This window comes from Megalobrama amblycephala, linkage group LG16 (genome assembly GCF_018812025.1).
Source record: "Megalobrama amblycephala isolate DHTTF-2021 linkage group LG16, ASM1881202v1, whole genome shotgun sequence".
NCBI lineage: Eukaryota > Metazoa > Chordata > Actinopteri > Cypriniformes > Xenocyprididae > Megalobrama > Megalobrama amblycephala.
In genome coordinates this window covers 30,853,586-30,873,241 of record NC_063059.1, presented here as the reverse complement: position 1 = coordinate 30,873,241, position 19,656 = coordinate 30,853,586, and the positions used below count along the sequence as shown (strand labels likewise).

The 19,656-nt window shown below is 38.5% G+C and overlaps 1 protein-coding gene across 1 annotated transcript in view; it reads right to left on the bottom strand.

Moving 5' to 3' along the window:
- Window positions 1-19,656, bottom strand: part of nxn (nucleoredoxin) — an 88,132-nt gene that overhangs the window by 23,432 nt on the left and 45,044 nt on the right. The window lies entirely within an intron of this gene.

Below are 19,656 nucleotides of genomic sequence, written 5' to 3'. Positions count from 1 at the left end.
ATCTGAGGAAATTCGAGGGGAGCGCTTTATCTTTCTGTAGTCTCACTCAAACCGTGGCACACAGACTAAAAACCCAGCGATTAAACCTTGCTCGACAGAGACGTTAGCCTGTGTAGTTTCATGGCTGTGGGCGCCGCCGCCGTCTTCATCCTTTTGCCGGTGAGAAGAAACCTGGTAAATTATTCAGGACATGGACGTGCGAAGGTCTAATGGATGAAAGACGGCTATGAAAGGAAACTACAGTAACTGCAGTGGACTGATGCGAAACATGTAGCGCATGAAACGGGAGCTACGAACATAAATGATTTATCAAAACACTACACACACACACATGCAGACTAGAGCCGTCAGTTGATAACATTTTTAAATTAACTACATGATATGCTAAAAAAATTTATTGAATTAAAATCATTTTTGCTGAGAAAAGCCCCCAAATAAGTCCTACAAATTCTAAATTCTATTAGTGTCCTACAAATTCTAAAGTCCTACAAATTCTAAATTCTATTAAATTCCAAAGTGGCCATGACTAACTGTACAGTAATTGACATTTTAAAGGGGTGGTTGATTATGGTTTCACTTTTTTAACTTTAGTTAGTGTGTAATGTTGTTGTTTGAGCATAAACAACATCTGCAAAGTTACGACGCTTAATGTTCAGTGCAAAAGGAGATGTTTTCTTTTACAGAAATCACTTTTTAAAGGTCCCGTTCTTCGTGATCCCATGTTTCAAACTTTAGTTAGTGTGTAATGTTGTTGTTAGAGTATAAATAAAATCTGTAAAATTTTAAAGCTCAAAGTTCAATGCCAAGCGAGATATTTTATTTAACAGAAGTCGCCTACATCGAACGGACAGTTTGGACTACATCCCTCTACTTCCTTCTTTAATGACGTCACTAAAACAGTTTTTTGACTAACCTCCGCCCACAGGAATACACAAGAGTTGCGTTTGTAGAGTGTGTTTGTCACCATGTCGTCGAAACGCTGTTATTTTCATCCCGCAGTCCAATCACCGGGTCTGATTCCGGCTCAATTGATAGGGTAAAATTAAAGACATGTTTACAATAACACTGAGCGCGTGCATCTCCACGTTATGGTAAGAGGCGTGACCTTTCCGGGCAAGGAGCGCTAAACTGCTGTCGAATCACAACAGGAACCGCTGGCACAATCAGAACTCGTTACGTATTTCTGAAGGAGGGACTTCATAGAACAAGGAAGTCATCAGCCCGTTTTTATGACAGTGGAAACAGCGGTATACAGATAAGTAAATTATGTGAAAAATACTGTGTTTTTTTACACGCGAAACATGAACACATGTTATATTGCACACTATAAACACAATCAAAGCTTCAAAAAAACCACGAAAAACGGGACCTTTAAGGACTACAACAAACGGCTGGTAGGGACTACAAAAAGCTTCTTCCCGGGTTGTGACATCACAAACCCTAAAATTTACATAAACCCTGCCTCCGGGAACACACAACAAAGGGGGTGAGGCCATGCTGGTCTGCTTCAGAGGAAGAGTTGTTGTAGTAGTCATTTTACGCTGGACTGCTTCATAAACAAGGGTCAATTCTACGCTGGATTTGCACAAAATATTAACAAGACAGCACATGCTAGACAATGAGTTGTAACTTCTTCCTGAGTCTCTCCATCAGTGTCCGACTCCGGTTTGAACAATGTAAAGCTGAACACTGTTACTGACAATCCTCATTTTGGCTGCGTGAGATCCTCCAGCTTTGTTTTTGTTGAGCAACCAAAGCGTGAGCTGTTAAAGCTCTGCCCTCTTCTGGAAAGAGGGTCGAGAGCAGCAGCTCATTTGCATTTAATGGTACACACACAAAAAACTAAGTGTTTTTGCTCGCACCCAAACAGGAGCAAATTTGACAAGCTGTAATAAATGATCTGTGGTGTATTTTGAGCTGAAATTTCACCAGAGACTTATATTACATCTTGTAAAAGGGGCATAATAGGATCCCTTTAAATAATAATCACATTGAATTGATAAAAGTTGCAGCACTAGGGCTTTTAGTTACGGCTAAAAATCAATATAGATACAGATTTGATTTGATGCAATTTTGATTCACAGGTTACATGTCAGTTTGATTCTATATCATTTATCCAGCTTAATTTGGGTATATTTCATTTTAATGTCCATTCGCTAACATATTCTGCTAATATTGTAAATAATACAGGGCATTGCTTCAGACAGACACTTCAAGTTATATTGTAGTTTCAGTTAAAAATTTAAAAGTATGAAGTCAGATGTTAAATGTGGCTGAATAAAAGAGTGGAGGTTCAAATTCTCTGTGTGATCAAACTCTTTGATGCATAGCCGATGAAATGTTTTCACCGGAGGAGAGTTTAGATGTGAAGAGGCAGTAAAAGAGTGTTACTCTGTGTCCCTAAGCCTGAAGGATTGTATCCAGAGAACAGCTCCAACAAAAACCTGCAGCGCTGCCATTGTCAACAGTCAAGTTGCTCACTCAATCATTGGCCTGTCTGCACCCAAACTTCTCACTCCGGCCTGAAGCGCAAGCGGCCTAAGCTGCAAATAAGTGAGGTTAAAGGGCACAAACTGTGACGGTCTCAAGTATCAACACTGCTGCTTACCTTACACACACCTGTGAATCTGACACAGCTGTGTGTTTGGACTCAGATCTACAGTGAGTCGAGAGAGAGAAGCCGTGAGAGAACAAAGCTCGCCCGCAGGCTGTGAGACAGCTGTATGAGTGACAGGATGAAGGAGACAGGTAATATGAAATGAAAGACGGCTCCATGATTAGACACGTCAACGGCTGCCCATCAGTTCAGTGAGGCTAAAAACACTCACGGCCTGAACCTGATGAAAACGGCCAATTAAGGAAGGACATGGACAGTGATGAATGCTGACATGTTTTAGAGGTCAAAGAGTTTCTTTAAGAAACAAGCAGATAAGCATGTTCTTTTAGTATTGGGGGGGGGGGGGGGAAATATATACAGTAATTAAAAATACAGTAAAAAACAGTAATATTGTGAAATATTATTACAATTTAAAATAACTGTTTTCTATTTGAATATATTTCACAAAGTAATTTATTCCTGTGATGCAAAGCTGAATTTTCAGCATCATTACTCCAGTCTTCAGTGTCACATGATCCTTCAGAAATCATTCTAATATGCTGATCTGCTGCTCAAGAAACATTTAATGTGTACAATTGTACAAAATATTTGTGTACAATATTTTTTTTCAGGATTATTTGATGAATAGAAAGTTCAAAAGAACAGTGTTTATCTGAAATCTAATCTTTTGTAACATTATAAATGTCTTTACTGCCACTTTTGATTGATTTAATGCATCCTTGCTGAATAAAAGTATTCATTTCTTTAATTTCTTTTCAAAAAAATAAAAATAAAAATTCTTACTGACCCCAAACTTTTGAACGGTAGTGTATAATGCTACAGAAGCTTTGTATTTCAGATAAATGCTGTTCTTTTGAACTTTCTATTCATCAAGGAATCCTGAAAAAAAAAGTACACAACTGTTTTCAACATTGAAAATAATCATAAATGTTTATTGAGCAGCAAATCAGCATATTAGAATGATTTCTGAAGGATCATGTGACACTGAAGACTGGAGTAACGATGCTGAAAATTCAGCTTTGCATCACAGGAATAAATTACTTTGTCAAATATATTTAAATAGTACACAGTTATTTTAAATTGTAATAATATTTCACAATATTACTGTTTTTTACTGTATTTTTAATTAAATAAATGTAGCCTTGGTGAGCAGACGAAACTTCTTTTAAAAACATTAAAAATCTTAGTGGTTCCAAACTTTTGGACTGTACTGTATAACCAAGTATGAGATAAAATGATGCGCGGATCAAACTGATGGAAAATTCATTTAGTCCTACATCACTTTTGGCTGATGCCCATGTCCGAATCAAAATTAACTGAAAAAGATCCGTGAGTAAGAGTTTATTTAAATTAAAGCTGAATAAATCATGACGCCTGCTGTTTAGCGAAGATTTTTTGTCAGAAAAGATGACAATTATTAAAGGGATAGTTCAACCAAAAATGAAAATTCTGTCATTAATTACTCACCCTCATGCCGTTCCAAACCCGTAAGACTTTCGTTCATCTTCCTAACACAAATGAAGATCGTTTTGATGAAATCTGACAGATTTCTGTTCTTTCATTGACAGCTACGCTTTATGTGATGAACAGATTGATTTTAGGCTTTTATTCACATATAAACATTCATCACATCAGTTGTGGTAAACGGAAGCTCAAGCATGTTTGCTTGATGTGTGAGAATCAATGAGGTTCATTCTTGTGTTACGCAGCATGTTTGAGCTTCCACAAGAACCAATGAGATTTGTTCTTGCACATCACACAGATTCGATTGAGTTTCTGTTTATGTTCGAACGAAAGTCTTACGGCTTTGGAACGACATGAGGGAGAGTAAATGATGACTGAATTTTCATTTTACCCTTTAAAGGGGTGATGAACTGAGAAATCAAATTTTCCTTGAGCTTTTGACACATAAGAGGTCATCATACTATAAGAATATCCTGTAAGTTTTAGAGCTGAAAACTTCCTTGTTAGTCCAATAAAAGCTTTAATTGACACCAGACCCAGAAAACGACAGGATTTACAAAGTGAGGATCTATGACGTCAAAGGGCAGCAAGCACCTCCTCTGCAGAAGAAGATCAACGCCTACTTCATCATCTGCCTGTTTAGCTCCGCCCACCGATTCGCGCATAAGTAACATATGTGGTGGTAAAGCAATTAACATGCCATTGAGGATTACAAAATATTGTGCAGGACCTGGACTCAACAGTAATGCAACAACATGTAAGTAACTGTGTTAATTCTAATGTCTGATCTAATATTAATGATTCATGTACAGTCAGATGATCTTTATCTGTGTGTCAGTAAATCAAACCCATGACTAAACGTCAACTTGTGTTGTTTCTCTTAGTAGGATGAAAATAATCTGTTATTTAACGGTGATTAAATTATATAAAGAAAGCGAACAAAGAAGGCTCCCTTTGCAGTCATTGGAGCAGCGCGCGCTAAAGCTGTCAATCAAACAGCACGAGTTTATCAGTGACTGACGCGCAAAACTCCCGTTTTATTCAACAAATCTTTTAGCTATATCGCGTTTGCACTGTTAGCGAAGATGAAAGCATTTGTTAGTGTACAGAAATTGAGCTGCAATGACGAGATCACCGCTTTCATGCGCTCAACATTGTCTGTGATCGGCTACAATGTTCATCACTGCAACCTTTCATGCCACAATCTAGAAATAATGCAACACTTTTCACGATTAGTTAACCTTAGAGCTGTAATAGTAAAAATGCACTAAAAGAGAGAGTAATACTTGGCTATTTCAAATGGAAATATGTCAACCAATCACAGCAGTGGGTGTTTACACTGAAGTCTCACAGGAGACACGCCCCTTAAAACAGAGTGTTCAAATCAGAGCCTAAAATCAGGGTAGGAAAAATGCCTTTTATTCATGAATTATGACAATTTTTGGATGTAAAAAGCATACTACTAACATGATAAGTGCACCCCAGGAAACATTATAAAACAATAAACCAACGCAGTTCATGACCCCTTTAATAATACCAGACCAGGAACAGTTATTTGTAACAGATACGTACACTAAATATGCTTGTTACTGTATTACTGTAGGTATTACATTGAAGCAATGTAAAAATCTATAGGCTACAGTAACATTTCCATATTGCCCTACTGCAGCTCACTTCTCACATTCATATGCAGAAAATATCACAGAACCACCTACACACAGCAGCATGATAGCACAAAAAAAAAGACTGAAAAAGAGCAAAGAAACCAATAGCATTCAGCTCTCGCATACAAATGACGACTTAAAGCATTTCCACGTCTATAGACAGCATTTGGTTCCGTTTCAGTGTTTCAGAGCTGCGTAGACTGGCAAATCACACCACAATTGAGATCATCATGCTAGAGAGTATCACAATTCACCCGATTAGCATAATCCTGCAGGGGATGATGGTCGGTAATCATGGCGTCTGCATCACCTGCATTCATCAGTCTCCATTACCCACACCAGTGAAGGCTTCTCGAAATAATTATGATTTATGACAAATTGCTTTCAATTTCCTTTTATTTTGCAACGGTGCAATTCAACCTTCCATTGTGATGCAGAAAAAACTATGTGACTGTTCTTATGACATTGTGATGACAGGCTGTAGAGGAACACAATTCCCTCATTTAAAACCCTGAGCTAGTCTGCATATTTTCAAAGTGTGGGCTTTCTTTTAAAGGCCCTTATTATTAATTTTTTCATTTCTATGTAATGGCAACATTTACACAGACTCTCTGGAGGGCTGCACACTCATTTAGAAAGCTCCAAGCTCTGATTCTGAAAACTCTGCTGAACACGCATGATGAAATACAGGAGATTTCATTTCACACCAGTAACAATAATGGCCTCAGAGACGTGCCATTGGCAAAATCAACAAACATCAGTGACAGCCGCCATTAATAACCTTAGTCTATAGCCGCTCATGTTGTTTCTCTGATTTACTCAGAGCAAGGCCTCAATGTGCCAATATTCCCTGCTGTGACCATTTAACAACCACAGTGGACATTAACTATACATTACATTCACTCAAACACACGGGCCGAGCTCAGGCCATTTGTTCAACCACAAATGGATCAAACATGCTTGAGTAGTAATGAAAGAAGTCTCTCTTCATGGAGAAAGTGAGTGAAAATGGTTGGAAAGACAGAAAAAAAAATGGTATATTAAAGAAGATTTAGCTTATTATATTGCATGGTGAAATAATTATGACAACAAAGCTCATCCCCATTAGCCTATTCATTAAAAAAATGATCATTATGCTAATGAAAAAAATTTTTTTTAATGATATATATATATATATATAATTTTACATAAAAAGTACATTTGTAAAGTACTGAATTTAACTTGTGCTTATTTTAAATAAAATCTTCCTGTCTGTACACTGTTTTTATCACTGTATTACAGTAATAAAAATAACATTTACTGCATTAAATTGGGGTGCTGAACTGTCATGAGAATAATGTAATGAGGCATACAATTTTAATTGTCCTTTTTTAAAGCATATTTTATTTGTTGGTGAAATATGACCCAGATATAAAAGTGTACAAAAATTTTTTTATATTAGAATGAAATATATATATTTATATCAGAATCTTCATCGCATCGATTGCGATCAGATGAAGATACTGATCACCGTATGAGGCAGAAATTGCATGCGATGCTAAAGGCTACTTATCTTATGCTAACCATTGCCATAGTAAAAATACATGATTATGAAAAAAATACATATACATATTGCTTGAGGAACTTCAAGAAGATAAATTATATGTGATTATTATTGTGTATTTATTTGGTTTAATGTTTCATTTGTGTCTTCCCTGTGCCTTTGTTGATAATGTCAAAAATTACACATACTTTGGTTAACTCATATGACTCATAACTCCTGTTTTCTGCTCATGAGCTCCCTCTGTTGCTCTGGCTGAAGGGATAACAGTATAGTGAGATGGGAGAGATCGCTCAAACCTCCACAGATCACATAATTTTGTGGAAAATTAATAGAAATGCTCATTCTTTCTAAAGAAAGTTGACAATGTTATATTTTATCAATATTTTTCTAAATGTGTAATCCTTTGGACTTAAAAGTCTTAATGAAGATGTTTTGTGCATTCCTGTGGTCACAAATAAATGACGACTGAATAAGTATGTGTTCTCTTTTTGTGAAATAATGATAAATATGGTTCGATAATATGGTTGTCCCGACACAAATTAATAAATAACTGTCACTTTAACACTTTTTTTTATCGTAAATCATTGGTCAAATATAGATGCTGAAGTCTTAAAGCCCAAAGTATACTTCGGCCATCTGCACACCGTCCGCATTATGTAATTTTCGTCATCAAACGTCCGCACACCCTGTCCGCGTGCAGCAAAATTTTTGAGACCGCGCAGACGGTCCGCGTACAACAGCGCATGTGCGAGTGACTTGAGTGCTTGAAAACAAAATCCACTAGATAGTGCACACGAGCCGAACTCATCTTTCTGCACTCACGGCCAAAGGAGTATACTTTGAAAGGATCGCATGCTCAACTATGCGCGAGACAGAGTGGAACAAGCAAAATGAAGTATACCTAGGCCTTAAAGGTGCCCTAGAATTAAAAATTGAATTTACCTTGGCATAGTTAAATAACAAGAGTTCAGTACATGGAAATGACATACAGTGAGTCTCAAACTCCATTGTTTCCTCCTTCTTATGTAAATCTCATTTGTTTAGAAGACCTCAGAAGAACAGGCAAATCTCAACATAACACCGACTGTTACGTAACAGTCGGGATCATTAATATGTATGACCCCAATATTTGCATATGCCAGCCCATGTTCAAGGCATTAGACAAGGGCAAAACGTCTGGATCTGAGCACAGCTGAATCATCAGATTAGGTAAGCAAGCAAGAACAATAGCGAAAAATGGCAGATGGAGCGATAATAACTGACATGATCCATGATTACATGATATTTTTAGTGATATTTGTAAACTGTCTTTCTAAATGTTTTGTTAGCATGTTGCTAATGTACTGTTAAATGTGGTTAAAGTTACCATCGTTTCTTACTGTATTCACGGAGACAAGATCCGTCGTTATTTTCATTATTAAACACTTGCAGTCTGTATAATTCATAAACACAACTTCATTCTTTATAAATCTCTCCAACAGTGTAGCATTAGCCGTTAGCCACGGAGCACAGCCTCAAACTCATTCAGAATCAAATGTAAACATCCAAATAAATACAATATTCACATAATCCGATGTATGCATGCAGCATGAATGACGAACACTTTGTAAAGATCCATTTTGAGGGTTATATTGGCTGTGTGAACTTTGTTTATGCAATGATAGAGTCAAGAGCTCGAGCAATTAAAGGGGCCGCAGCCTGAATCGGCGCATTTCTAATTATGCCTCAAAATAGGCAGTTAAAAAAATTAATTAAGCTGAAACTTCACAGACACATTCAGGGGACACCTTAGACTTATATTACATCTTGTAAAAAAATGTTCGATGGCACCTTTTAGTCTTTAAGCAAAGATCATTTTACAATCTAGTAGAGTTGTCAAAAGTACCGACTTCGGTAACTAGTCGGTAATGAAATTTTAAAAATGTGACGCTTTGAGCGCTGTTAAGCGGATTCGTAAACACCTCTGATTGGCCATTGTGTTGACACATACATTGGATATGTCTGTGATTGGCTACAATGATCAACGCTTCAAAAACTTTGTAAATAGTCATCAATGACGCTCTTCACCGAGCGCTTACACAGATACACACAGGAGTGTTTGAAAGTAGGCGTCTATCGTCTAGGCATCTGTCTAATGCTCCCGCTTTCAAAACGCTTTCAAATTCAAACACTTCCATGTGCGTTGATCATTGTAGCCAATCACAGACATATCGCGCATGAAGACATGTGAGCGCGTGAAGTTAAGTCAAGTCACCTTTACTTATATAGCGCTTTTTACAATGCAGATGGTGTCAAAGCAGCTTTACAGTGATAACTGGTATATAACACAATGTGAATACATGAACACAATGGCCAATCAGAGGTGTTTATGAATCTGCTCAACAGCACTCAAAGCGTCACATTTTTAAAATTTCAGTACTGACTTGGTAAGTCTGTACTTTTGACAACTCCACAATCTAGCTAGTTTTCTGATTTTATACTTGCATCTTGATTTTGGCCTCGGTGGTTGAGGGCCGAGGCTATTTGCCCCGCCCGGCATTTTTTTAGCACTGGCCTGACAGTGGAAAAGCGGCTATTGACTCTTTGCATATATTGAATGTTTTTGCCAACAAAAGTCTTTAAAACTTATGAAATGCTTATCACTGTTTTCCAGTATTCCACAGGAACATGAAAAAATAATCCACAAATACTGAAGCAGCAAACTTATTTATGTCACTACCAATACTTTTGGCCAAGGCTATACAAAAGACGTGTGAAAAGCACAAGTATTTTATAAGCATTCACAAGATGTCATGAAAATGCACCTTTGCTCCATCAACTGGCACAGTGATTCTTGTTACAAAGTGATTGCGAGGCAGACTCTCAGGATGGTAAAAGCTGTGGAGAGGTGCAGCTTTTCTCTGTGGAGTGTCAATCCTTTGTCAAGTGTTTTTCACTTCCTGTAGCTACCAAAATCCCTCTCCGCCCTCGGCCTCCTGTAGTCTTCCACTAAGAAACGCCTGCCGGTCACTGGGTTTTAATAGCACGTGACTCCTACACCAGCCTGCACAGTCCTGCTGAGCCCACTCAAGCAGAAGATATTCCCGCAGTCATCGTCCCATTCACCTCCCGCCGTTAGATCTCTGACTCCGAGCGGATCTGCTTTCATCAGAGGGGGAGAACGAGGGGCATGTGCCAAGTGGCAGCACCACGGACAAGTTTCAGAAAACACCCGCTATACAATGCAGGAAAGAAAAGGAACACATGTACAGTGCTCTCGCTTGTCGTCAAGAGAAAAAGACAACGCTCTTGCTCTTCAAAGGAAAATGAAAACATTAGCATAGGCGTTTTTGGCAAACACTTAAAAAGGAAGCACTGGAGCTCTGCAGCGTCAGACAATAAAGCTAGTGTCGCAATTCATCCCCCGAGTGCTTCTACAGAACAGTGCGGATACCGTGACTGAGCCGACACCATATTGGTTTCATGGAATTCATACATCGAGGCCAAAGAGTTGTCAAGATTCTGGCAGGATGCCTTCGGACATGCGGACTCTCATCCTTTAATCCTCTTAATAATAATCTGCATCAAAATGAAGAGATCACTTAACTTGAGTCCCTGGAGGCACAGCAGTCGCTAACCAGCGAAAAAGGGGCATCAATAACTGCGCCATTTGGTGTCAACTATGATTTATTGCCACTGTGACCTCAAAAAGGCCACTATATTAGAGGACTGCAAAAGCTGATAAAGTGTACCATATAGAAGCAGAGCAACTGTCTCTGCTTTGATTTTACCTTTTTAAGTGGAAACATGCGACTTGGGCTCAAAGATTCTAAAAGGTCCTACTACTTCTATTGCAAATATTATTATCACCTAGTAACTAAATTGGAGAGATTAGATTAGAGATTAGAAGTTAGATTAGATTAGATATACTCTTTTATTGTTCTCTGGACCTGAGGATCTCACCATCTTACCTAACAAAGGAATCATGTATCAATTTATTTATTTATTTATTTATTTTTGGTATAGAGCATGCCTGTGGGCAACTGAATCTCTGAACTGCTTTAAAATAAACAAATAAAATAAAATAAAATAAAAATGACCACATGCATTATTACGGTTATCAGTGCAAAGCAGATTAGTAGTTCAAGTAGGTGAGTATATTACATTAAATCAGTTCTGAATTTTGTGGGGCACCATAAATGCCAGAAATTCTACTATAAATGTAACCTCTTCCTATCTGATATTTCTGATATGGCCTCAAACCTATGTGAAATAACATATTGCATTTCATTTAGCAAAGCATTGTCAGTCTAATGGCAGAAGATGAGTAAAATACGAGTCTGGACAGGATCCGTTTCGTACTTCGAGCAAAGAGAGAGAGAGAGAGACGCTTTGGAACGGTGTGTGCATTTCACGTCTCGCCCTTACTTCCTCTCTGATGAGCATAGCAGGCCTCTCTCGCCAGCATTCACTTCATCACAAAAGCTGCGACGCCTTTATGACCTTCATCGTGAGGGACAAATCACAATTCTAGGAAACAGATTCCTCACACACGGTCATTTATCCCACCCCCGCTTTTAAAACGCAGCGTGATATTGCTGCATCATATTTACAGGCTAAAATATTCATTGGCCCATCCGTTAGCGGGTAGAGGCATTGTACACGCCAATACGCAGGGCTAAATTGCTTTTGGATAGAGGGGTTCGGTTGCCATGGAAACTGCCCAGTCAGGACATGTCATAGAGTGGCAGGCATATTGTGGGATCTCGGGTAATAATTCAGTGATAAATTAATGCTTTAGTGAGGAAAACAGGTGCCGGAGTGTCACGGGGGAGTTTAGAAGAGGGGAACAAAAAAATAGACACGCTCATTCAGACGTAGAGGAAAATGTGAGACGGAATGACACAGATGGAGACAGAGAAAAGAAAAAAAAAAAAAAAAAAAAAAGAGCGGGGTGTTCTTCCAGCTTTAGCCCCAGCCATACAAAAGCCATTTTCTGAGAGCAGGATTAATCCTGACTTGCGCTCTCAATGGCAGGGGTCTTTAATGCAAGATTTTACTTGGTAAAGAATGCTGGCTAAAAGCAAGCGTAAAAAGCAAGGCTTTAAGCGATACGCAGCATTGTCTACGACAAATCCCGTTTGCTACTGGGCCTCTGAGGAACAGGGTTAGAAGTCACGGTGGTGTGGGGTGCTTTCTGTCCCCTGGCCCACAAAAGACTAAAGGCCAGATTTACTAATAGCTTGCACCAGCACAAACCCTCTTTTGGCATTAAAAAACTACTGTCAGGATTTACAAAAGACAGTAAAAATTCAGCGCTGAATAGGCGTGTACACAGTTATTTTTGCGGCTGACCTTACTACATATGCATTTGTAGGGGTTTCCCTTTCAGATGCTAAATTTATGGGAGGAGAGTATTTAAAGGTGCCCTAGAATTAAAAATTGAATTTATCTTGGCATAGTTGAATAACAAGAGTTCAGTACATGGAAATGACATACAGTGAGTCTCAAATTCCATTGTTTCCTCCTTCTTATATAAATCTCATTTGTTTAAAAGACCTCCGAAGAACAGGCGAATCTCAACATAACACCGACTGTTACGTAACAGTCGGGATCATTAATATGTACGCCCCCCAATATTTGCATATGCCATCTCATGTTCAAAGCATTAGACAAGGGCAGGACGTCTGGATGTGCACAGCTGAATCATCAGACTAGGTAAGCAAGCAAGGACAACAGTGAAAAATGGCAGATGGAGCAATAATAACTGACATGATAACATGATATTTTTAGTGATATTTGCGAATTGTCTTTCTAAATTTTTCGTTAGCATGTTGCTAATGTACTGTTAAGTGTGGTTAAAGTTACCATCGTTTCTTACTGTATTCACAGAGACAAGAGCCGTCGTTATTTTCATTATGAATCACTTGCAGGCTGTATAATGCATAAACGACTTCATTCTTTATAAATCTCTCCAACAGTGTGTAATGTTAGCTTTAGCCACGGAGCACTATCAAACTCATTCAGAATCAAATGTAAACATCCAAATAAACACTGTACTTACGCGATTAGACATGTTGCAAGACGAACACTTTGTAAAGATCCATTTTGAGGGTTATATTAGCTGTGTGAACTCTGTTTATGCTGTTAAAGGCAAGCGCGAGCTCCGTGGGCGTGGAGCGTGAGCATTTAAAGGGGCCGCAGCCTAAATCGGCTCATATTTAATGATGCCCCAAAATAGGCAGTTAAAAAAATTAATAAAAAAAAAAATCTATGGGGTATTTTGAGTTCACAGACACATTCAGGGGACACCTTAGACTTATATTACATCTTTTAAAAAGACGTTCTACGGCACCTTTAAATGAATCATACAAGGTGATTTACTAAGGTTTGAACTAAAATTTACTGGTATTTGCGCCATTATTTACCGCCCAAAAAAAGCATGTCTTAAACCAGACGCTAATTTGCGCTGCTCTTGGTAAACAGCGTTGGTCATTATGGAAATAATCCGGCTGCGTCTGTTTTTTTAATTTGCACAAGCAGAAATTTTCACTCCCAACGCCTCTCTTTTGGAATTGCGCTCTAATGCTAATTTGCCCGGTTTAGTAAATCTAGCACTAGATGCTCTAACATTGAACTTAAAGTGATAGTTCACCCAAAAATTAAAATTCTGTCATTATTTACTCACCTTCATGTTGTTCCAAACCCAGAAGACTTTATTCATATTTGAAAACACAAATTATCATATTTCAATGAAATCTGAGAGATAGTATCTGTCCCTCCATTGACAGTCCAGACAACTACCATTTTGACGCTACAAAAAGTTCATAAAGTAATTGTAAAACTAATCCATATAAATTGAGTGATTTAGTCCAAATTTTCTGAAGAGACACAATCACTTCATATGATGAACAGATTTAATTTAGGCTTTTATTCACATATAAACATTCATTAACTCACACATCAGTTGTGGTAAACTGAAGCTCAAGCGTGTTTGCTTGACGTGTGAGAACCAATGAGGTTCATTCTCGCGTGTTACGCAGCACGTTGAGCTTCCGCAAGAACTAATGAGGTTTTTTTTACATGAAAATATCTATCTATCCATCCATCCATCCATCCATCTCTATCTATCTATCTGCTCACCTCTATATCATTATATTGGATCGCAAATCAAACCATTTTCAATTGAGCACTTTTGTCAATCTGCCATGGATGAACTGCAAAAAATACAAAAATGCAAGCACAGTCATCAATATGTCATCAATAGCTGTTCACTTTTGTAAATCAGGGCAGATTGCCTGTAAAATTGTAAAATATAAACCATTCCTCATCTTGGGTGTGATTCCTTGGTGCGCATTCAAGTTCTGAAAGTCATCGAATGGACTGTGAGGTGGCATGATGCAGTGTCAGCACTGGCCCTTCCTTTCTCCACTCATAAACTTGAAACCTGAACAATTTCTAGCAGCATAAACTGGCCCAGCACCAACCGGACCAGGCTGAGGTACAGGGCACAGCAGTCTGCATCACAATGGTCCCACTCACGGCAAGGAGAGGTTCACTTAGAGCACGTTTTTCATAGCTCCTGGTTCCTGCCAACAGTAATTCACATCACACCCTGCAGAAGAGGAAACGTAACTCTGTGTGCTGAGGTGGGTGGCAAAGACCCACAGAAAAAAGAGCTTAAGCTACACGTTCATCCCCTTCAAAAAAACCCGAAGGCATCTGGAAGCTTCGCAGAAGATGCTAAGCACGATACATGCATTTCATGTAGACGCTGCAGACAGGTTTGGAATTATGAGGGGGCGATCATTCATTCCCTTCCCTTCTTTCGTCACCTCATTCTGACCTTTCATTGAACACCCACTCATTCACTCTGGGCAGAAGAACAGAGAAAGGAAAAGAATGAGAGAGGCAGAGATTATGCACTTAAGCATTGCTGCACCACAAAAAATTCTCATCAGCGGCCCGCAATGTGAAAACATCATTGCTAATATCCTGCTGCAGAGCCACTAAAGTGCATCCCACTCGGACCGCCTGATGGGCATGAGGAAACGATGACCGCAAGAGCTATTGACACCGATTCAGGGTATTGGGGCCGACCCGAGAGCAAGCCATTGTGGCATAGATGGCATGTCGGTTTTACTTCTTAAACAAGAAACAAAAACATATGGTTTCCCACATCAGGAAACCTTTAAATGACATGTCAAATGACATATACATGATAGTTGAACAGAAAATGCATTGTAAGACATGTGCAAAGTTCTTAAAAATGTTATGAAGAACTTTTATATAATTTTAAAGAAAAGTTCAAATTTAAAAGACTATAAAAATGTCATATATAATGTCAATATTTAATTTTCTAAGTAAACACACTGCACTCTAAAAAATGCTGGGTTAAAAACAACCCAAGTTGGGTTGAAAATGGACAAACCCAGCAATTGGGTTGTTTTAACCCAGCGGTTGGGTTAAATGTTTGCCCAACGTGCTGGGTAGTTTTATTTAACTCAACTGTTGTATAAAAATTACTGTATTGCTTGCTTAAAATGAACCCAAAATATGTTGGAAATTAACATTTATTAATATGGTTAATAAATGAGCATTTATTAATAAGATAATGAATAATAAACAATAAACATTTATTAAATTGCTTATTAATAAATGTGCACCTTTTGATTATTATTGTTGCCTCTAGTAATTATGTGTTTGATTTTTAATTTCCAACCTATTTTGGGTTCATTTTAAGCCAGCCATATAGTTATTTTTAATCAGTAGTTGGGTTAAATAAAACTACCCAGCAGGTTGGGCAAACATTTAACCCAACCACTGGGTTAAAACAACCCAATTGCTGGGTTTGTCCATTTTCAACCCAGCTTGGGTTGTTTTTAACCAAACATTTTTTAGAGTGTAGATAGTAAGATATTTTTAATGCTTTTGAAAGAAGTCTCTCACCAAGGCTGGATTTATTTGATTAAAAAATGAAATATTTATGAAATATTATGAAATATTGTAACAATTTAAAATAACCGTTTCCTATTTGAATGTATTTTAAAATGTAATTAATTCCTATTATGACAAAGAATTTTCTGCATCGTTACTCTAGTCTTCAGTGTCACATGATCCTTCAGAAATCATTCTAACATGCTGATTTGCTGCTCAAGGAAAATTTCTATAGAAATCCTTTGTAAAAACGTAAAAGACTTTACTATCGCTTTCAATCTATTTAATGCTTTTTTGATGAATTTAAAAAAATAAATAAATAAATAAAAAAAATAAAAACTTCTGAATGGCAGTGTATATATCCAAAAACTAAGTAAATAGATATTAAAAGATAAATGAAAAGTGTCATGTCACTGACCCATCGCCCCAAAGTAGCTCATTGTTCATGAGAAAACCAAAATACCCATCAATCTTAAAGAGACAGTTTTATTTTTAGGTTCCTCCCTTAGTTCACCAAAGCTGAACATCTTCAGCACATGGGCCGTCTCAGACTCCCCAAGGCATTGTAAATCTCAAGAGTAGTTCGGTGGGCTGCACAGCTTCATAAAGCTACTATAGAGGCCTGACAGCAGGACAACTCCAAACCTTTGGCTTCAAATGCTACTTCAGAGGAAACTACAGGCACATTATACATCGATAAATGCTTTTGGCGGATGACTCAAATGTGTTTCACACTTCATATTTCAGACAGCGTCATTAAACTACACCTTAATAATGTAGAATGATGATTCGTTTATGCTTTTTATGTGTAACCGTGTGACTGCGTGGCATGTAGGAACATTGGATTTCACTGTGACATTTTATATCTGTCTATTAACCCATTTCCTCTTCTCTTCTTTCACTCATTAAAGAGCACATCTGTTTTGTGCAGCTGCAGGGTAACACTGCTGATTCTGGAAGCGATGCGCATCTGGCCAGACCTCGTCTTACTTAACGCGCACAAACACGCCGATGCCCTTTCGCTCACTGATCCCAGAACAGTACTAACAGCATAAAATGCTGTTAAATCAGATAAGCGGGGATTGGCCACTCTCAGAGAGCCGATTATACCGACAACTTTCATAGGGTTATTGGCTTACGGCCCACCGAATTTCCAAATCATTAAAACCTCCAACCTCTTGACCTAGTTTTGACTTGAGCTGCCGCATGCAAACGGACGTCTGCGTTGGGTAAGCAATGCTAAAAAAGCACCAAAGCAATGCTAAACGTCCCTCAGAGAGATTTACGAGTGTCAGTTGGTGTGTAAAAGAGGGGAGCGTTCAGTGTGTGTTATAAGGAGAAGGATGCGGACAGCTGAGCGTCAGACTTTCAGGGTCACTTCAGCACATGGGGCAGCTGTGGGCTGGGCGGCATGGTGGGCAGCGGTGGGGGAGGGATCAAAGGTCACACAGGGACTTTGTGGCCTTGAAACATACACACCAGTCACCTCCGCACAACCCCTGCACTCTGATGACCAACGAGTTCAAAGCAAGTGGTCATCATCAAATGAAGGCATCTTTAAATCTGCTATCCTGTACAGCTTGGCGTTCTGATGCCACACACAGCAGTAAGAAGATCTAAAGGTAAAGCATATAGTCTTCGTTAAGGTAACATGAGCAGCACTGCTTCAAGGGAGTACATCAAATGACGTGTGGCATGGTGAAGACGCGCTCTCAGCACGTCGGACCTCTCGTCACCTACAGCAGAAGTCAGAGATCAGCAGTCAAGAGGCGCTCAGGGTCTCTAATGTCTGTAGTTCTCCAGGGACAGACTGAGTGCTTCAGGGCCATTACAATCATGACAGTTTGGTTTATTTGGCTATTTGCGATTAATGGTAATAATAATAATAATAATAATAATAATAATAATTTAATTAGGGCTGTCAAAATAATGCGTTAATTTCGATTAATTAATCAGAGAAAAAAATAACGCGTTAAAAAAAACAATGCAGATTAATCCATTCCGTATTGACCTTTGAACCTGGAGCCGTTCTAGCCACCATTCGACTGTAAAATGGAGGGAGACGACTGCTGCGCTGACGGACAGAAAGAGCAGAGTTCCTCCCTCGTGCGCGTGAGCTCTCTTTGTCTTCAAAGTAAGCACCGTCTTTGCACTCTCTATACCTCACACATAATAATCTAAATCAACTGACACAATGCTAAAAGTTCGTAAGACCGAATCCATGTTTCACAATGAGCATTTGGAGAATGTTTTTCCTGAATAACCGCTGGGTGTGAATAGTGCTCAAAAGAACGTCACCTCATCTTCTCTGACAGGCGCCCTGCACGTGCAGCTGACATAAACCACACTTTCAGTAAACAAAAAGAAAATCCTATCCAGTGGTGAAGTGTTTTCTGTGTTGACAAATCTTTTGCGATGTCCTAATAACAGTCGCGATTTGCAACGTCCGCTAATGTCCAATTCACGACCTAATGACTCGTTTGAACAGATTCATTTTAATGAATCATGACAACAACTGATCTGTCCACACGGTCTATAACGAATCATTTACTCGAACAACTCTGAAATGAGAACATAAGTGTGCTTACCCCATTTAGCAAGAGTGGTTAGTAAAATTAGCCTTAATAATCCACAATATTTTCAGGTTATTTAAATGACAACTAGTAGGCTATATAGCATGTGAGGATGCTGCAGGTGGCGGATCATTTATAGCAGCTGGAATAATTACATTTATCATTTTGATGGTGGACTGTATGGTATGACAAATTAATGTTAGAGATTGGACTGTACAGAATTTGAAATCTACGGGTAACGCTAATACACACTAAATACACAGTCATGCAATGCTGATGTTGTCAACATTAACAATTTGAGAACAAGGTATAACAAGAATAATAATAATTTGCATGGTTTGATGTAATATGAGCTAAGAGATCGTTAGATTTAATCACCATTGGTAGCACGATTTATTGTAATGCTTTTTTCCCCTCAGTTTGAAGAACAAAAGTGGCAGATTTGTTATTTACTTGCTCAGATGACATTTTTTGGTGAAACATCTTATTTTGGTCATACTACAATAGACTACAATCTGTGATTCCGAAGTACAGTATCCACAGGTGCGGTGAATGAGAGCCACACATTCTCCTCAAAACACTAGATTCATCCGCGCTGATGGAGCAGTGCCGATGTACAACCCACGTAAAGATGATAATTCTGCAAATAACTGCAATTGCAGGTTTCGAACAGAGATGGCGACAAAGAGGCAAAACTTACAGACTGCAGCTTTAATAATTACAAAGTTGATATATTTTAAAAATCTCTTTAAATATTCAAATATTTACCAAAATTGTTTTAAACACCCCCCACCCAAGGAAGGAAGGAAGGAAGGAAGGAAGGAAGGAAGGAAGGAAGGAAGGAAGGAAGGAAGGAAGGAAGGAAGGAAGGAAAAGAAG